General features: G+C 46.1%; 1 protein-coding gene across 1 annotated transcript in view; it reads right to left on the minus strand.

Annotated features, from left to right (window-relative positions):
• The window catches only part of Cldn14 (claudin 14), an 88427-nt gene extending 83716 nt beyond the window's left edge, over positions 1 to 4711 (minus strand). Inside the window, exon 1 of the mRNA XM_021184831.2 lies at positions 4399 to 4711. The gene's annotated coding sequence lies outside the window, so the exon portion shown is untranslated. The remainder of the gene's footprint in view (positions 1 to 4398) is intronic.
• Between the last annotated feature and the right edge of the window lie 217 nt (positions 4712 to 4928).

Below are 4928 nucleotides of genomic sequence, written 5' to 3' on the forward strand. Positions count from 1 at the left end.
GAGACTCATCTGCCTCTGCCATGCTGGCTGTGAACTCAGAGACTCATCTGCCTCTGCCATGCTGGCTGTGAACTCAGAGACTCATCTGCCTCTGCTTCCAGAGTTCTGGGATGAAGGATATGTGTCGCCACATCCAGTTAAAAAAATCCAATACTATTTTATAATAACATTACAAACTTCAAATAACTCAGAATAAATTTAATTAAGTACGTATACAATACATTGTCTTGGTAGCTTTTTTTTTCAACTTGACAAATCCCAGAGTCATCTGAGAAAAAAAAAAAAAACCTTGATTGAGGAGTTGCCCACATCAGATTGGACTGTGAACATATCTGTGTTAAAGTATGGTGTTTAGTGTTTGGTTCAGTAGGGTCCAGCCCACCGTGGGCAGCACTATCCCTAGGCAGACGGTCCTGGCTGTATAACAGAACTAGCTAAGCATAATATGTCTGTGATAAAGCAAGGCAGAGCAGGCAAGTGAGCACCATTCCTCCAAGGTTTGTGCTCCAAGTTCCTGCCCTGACTTCCCTTTGTGATGGACTGTGATCTTGAAATGTAAGGCAAAGATATCCCTTTCTCCCCGAGGTGCTTTTCAGTAGTACGTTTTATCACAGCAATAGAAAGGACATCAGAAAAATCTCTCTATCTGAGAAAAATTAAAGAGGCATATGAAAATGGAAGGATATAATATGCTTGTTGCCCAGAAGAAGCGATGTTTTAAGTCAGTTATATTCCATAAATACATGTATTTGTTCTATAGAAAGTGTATAAAAATCCCAGCAAATGTCTTTAAGAGAAATTAATATGCTGATCCCAACCTATGCATAGAAACACAAAGGATTTAAAATATTGCAATAGTCATGTTTCTGTTATGATAAAAGGTTATGAACAAAAGCAACTTATGGCAGAATTTATTTTGGCTTATGGTTCCTGGGGGATAAGAGTCCATCATGGTCTTAGAGGCATGACAGCAAGCATCAAGGACAGCAGCCAGACCTGGAACTGAGAGCTAACAACCTCAATTATAAAGCTGAGCAGAGATGGTGACCTGGAAGCAGCTGAAGAATTTAAACTGGTGGTTCTCAGCTTAGGGGGTGTGGCCCTTCGGGGGTGGAACGTCACTCTCACAGTGGCTACAGATCAGAGATCCTACAGATCAGATATTTACAATACACTTCATAACAGTAGCAAATTACAGTTATAAAGTAGCAATGAAATAATTCTATGGTTGAGGGTCACCACGACATGTGGGACTGTATTAAACGGCTGCAGCGTTAGGAAGGTTGGAAATCAACCTGGTTTAAACTTTCAAAGCCACTTTAGTGACCCATTTCCTCCACAGATGACTTTACCACCTGGAAACCAAGTATTGAGATACTTGAGTCTGTGTGGGAGTCTCATTCAAGCCACCACAAATATCTAAAAATGATTTTGAAAACAAAACATAACCTCAGAGAATTTATATAGCTCACAACACAACTGCCAAACAGTCAACATCAGCTGAATTCCGCCAAGCTTGACGATATAGACCAGCACACCGTGCTTGGATACAAAAGTATCTAAGTCATTCATGGAGACTGGGAGTCTTTGTCACACCTGTTGCTAAAACTGGAAATGTAATCACCTTACAATGAAGTACTCTTCTGTAAGAAGAGAAATAGATTTGGGAACCGTCTGACTGAGCAGGCAAACCTCAAGTTCAACGTCTCAAGCTACAGAACGCAATGCCCAAAGTATTGCAGGCAGTTCATCCCATTACAGGAAGGATAAACAACGACAAAGGAAACATAGAAACCAGGAAGGGCTGAGGAGAGAGGCAGTCGGCTGGAGGGTTTGAGGGAGCTTCGGGGTAAGCCTGAGATCTGTACTTTGCTCTGAGCGATGGCTACCAAAGTGTGTGTAACTCTAAGCTTTACCGTATACCTGTCAACTGTGCATCTCATTTATAATAAATATACGCAGATAAAACCTTATTAGGAAATGAAAACATATTAAGGAAAGAAATGACTCCATCGTTGCATGCTTCCCAGGGATGGACTTGACTGGGGCAGGGAGGGAATGAAGCAAAAGACAAAGGCATATAGACACAGAAAGCCGGGGTTGGGTCGTCTGGGATCTCAGATGGAGAATGGAGTTTTACAGCCCACGACTTAAAGGTGCGCCCCTTCTATCCACTTCCTTGTTCCTCTGTCCTTCTCTCTTTCTTCACATCTGTTTCTTCCTTTCTCTGTATCCCTTTCCATTTTCTCCTCTCATCTGTGTAAGCAAGCTTACCCCTCATGTAACCAATGAGACTTTCCTGTAGCTAATGTCTACACTCATGTCCTTGGTCAGACACCACTTTCTGTGTCCACACACAGCTAACTCCCGATTTGGTGTGGTAAGGAAATAAAGAAAATTCAGCCACAGGCAGACAGACAGGCGGGCGGGCAGGCAGACCGACAGACAGACAGACAGAAACAGAGTTCGGGTTGGATGAATTGGGCTCTCAGATGGGGAAACCTTAGCCTTCTAGAAGTTCAGAGTGCTTATTATACAGGGTTGAACAGAAAGGAGGGGGTGTTACATACAGATAAACAAGGAGGCGGGGTATCAGGGAGAAAGGCTGAGCTAATCTTGGTAGAGACATCCTCTTTATTAGAGCATCCTTCAGGCCGTAAACATCCAGCGAGGGGAAGCTATGGAAGACATGCTTTGCACACACTACAACATCCACACACCAAGAGAAGGGCTTTGCCCACCCACCATGAATCTTGCCCCCTGGAGAGGGCGGAGCCTTTCCCTCCCTAGGCCTTGTCTCTGGGATCCTAGACCTGGCCACGCCCATACTGACAACACATTCCTCAGGACTTCACTGTTTGATCCCAGGTTACCCCAGTTTTTGCTATCTGAATTCATGTGTGGATTGTGCTGAACGACTTCTTGGATGGTAGCCCTCCTTGAAATTCTTAGAATTCTGTTCTTGAGAAATTGTTTCTCACTAACAAAAGCACAACAGGACGCTTTATGCTGTCTGTGGTGGAACAGTTTCCCTGTGCAAAGAAACCATCTTCTCCACCTAACCGAGCGACTAAGCTTAGACTAAATCTTTTTTTTTTCCCTCCCTTCCCATAAATCTCGTAAGGACAGGCAATGAAATCCTTTAAAACCGTGACCCAGCAGTTCCCAAGGCCCCACTTCCCTCTTTTGCGCCCCTCCCCCATGGCCCGTAGTTTCTGGCGGAGGCAGTTTAAAGAAAGTCAGATTTAGAGCAAAAGGAGAAGAAAATAGGGCGACATCTCTGGCTTATCTTCTTAAGCAATTTTCTTCCCCTGGGGAACTGTATTTCTACTTCTGCAATGACTCCAGAGACTGATGGTGATGTTTCAGGCTGCAGCATCTGCTCGCACAGCTGCGGGACCCTGGTCTGCTCTTTTGAGTCTCTCAGCCCTAACTTACCCCAAGCTTAGCTGTGATGGATCCTGTGATACAGAGATCATGAACGTGTCATTTGCTGAACGTGAGTTTCTACCTCACTTCGCCTGTCTATACTGTCTCACTCCATCTCAACCTCGGCTCTGTGAGGTGAGGTCTGACTTGTTTCCATTTTACAGGTGAGGGAATGGAGAGGCAAAGGAGGTTAGATAGCCATTGGAATCCAGATGGCTCGGCCTCCAGGACCCTTAATTCTTGGTCGGGGTCCTGTACAATTTCAGGGCCCTTTCAGCAAAGGAGAACAAGCCCGTCAGCATCTGGCTGCTGAGGTCATGTTTGTTAACAGAGACGGCCCTGGGATTGGAGGCCTTGCTCACGGGGAACCTAAGCAACTTCATCAGTGTAGACATTCTCAAGCGCAAGTCACATTGGTTTATGGATCATTAACTAAGCCTCTGAGTTTAAACCTGGTTTTAATTCCTGCCTGGACAGAGAAGCTGCCTTGCTGCTGGGGTACAAATAACTTCACCACCCCCTTTCCAGTGAGATGACCCTCGGATGAGTGTCTGTGCAACTCATCAGTGGACATTACGGTGAGACGTCAGTCTCCGTGGTGTGACTCTCAGTCACATCAGGCTTTCTGTTTTCTGGACCCAATCTGGCCAGCAATGGCCATGAAAGCCAAGCCAATATAACCCAAAGCAATCCTTCTATCTCCATGTCTTTCTCTGGCCTTCCCTTGAGCTCGGCTGGATACACTAATGGCGGCAGGTTCTAGGTACCCATAATGACTTACTAAAGCAAGTCAGAGAATTAATCACCAGCCTGATCTGCTTCACAGAGACATGGGTTCTCCTCCCTTCCCTCCTTCTGTGTCTTTCCTCTCTCACCTTCCTCCATCCCACGGCCTCACCTATAATTTGGACTGTTCCGTGATGGGGAGAGAGACACAAATACCCAGCCAACGTCAGAGACGGTACTCACAGTGTCGACGCGTCCCCCTCCGGGTCCAGAACTATATCCAGGTGCCAGTCTGGAGCTCCACTTGAACATCTTATGGGGCTTCTTGCTCAGGTGCCCCTGGCTCCTGCTTCTGCCTGGCAGGTTGTATGAACCACGGGGCGAGTTTCCCCAGGTCACCTTCCCCACCAATCAGATCCACCTGACTTTCCGCTCCTTCCCAAGGCTGCTAGAAACTCTGCTGGTGCCCAAGATGCTCAGGCTTCCCACAGCCCCGGCCTGAGGCACACCTAGTTTCAGCTATCAACGCTGCCCTTTCAGAACATGCCATTCCGACTCTGTCCTCTTTAAAAAGGGGCCAGTGTCTCCCTCAGCCAGCTCATAAAGTCTCTGTTCTCTTAACAAAAGGCCAATCAAGTCCTGAGAGTCTTTCCCTGACGTCTCTGCAGCTCAAATGACCTGTTTTCTTAGGCCTCATTGTTGCCCGTCACCGCTGGTGAGACTTGGTGTCCAAATTCAGAAGAAAGCTCAGATTGAGAGCGGTACTAAGAAAA

Source organism: Mus caroli, chromosome 16 (assembly GCF_900094665.2).
Source record: "Mus caroli chromosome 16, CAROLI_EIJ_v1.1, whole genome shotgun sequence".
In the NCBI taxonomy this organism is placed as follows: domain Eukaryota; kingdom Metazoa; phylum Chordata; class Mammalia; order Rodentia; family Muridae; genus Mus; species Mus caroli.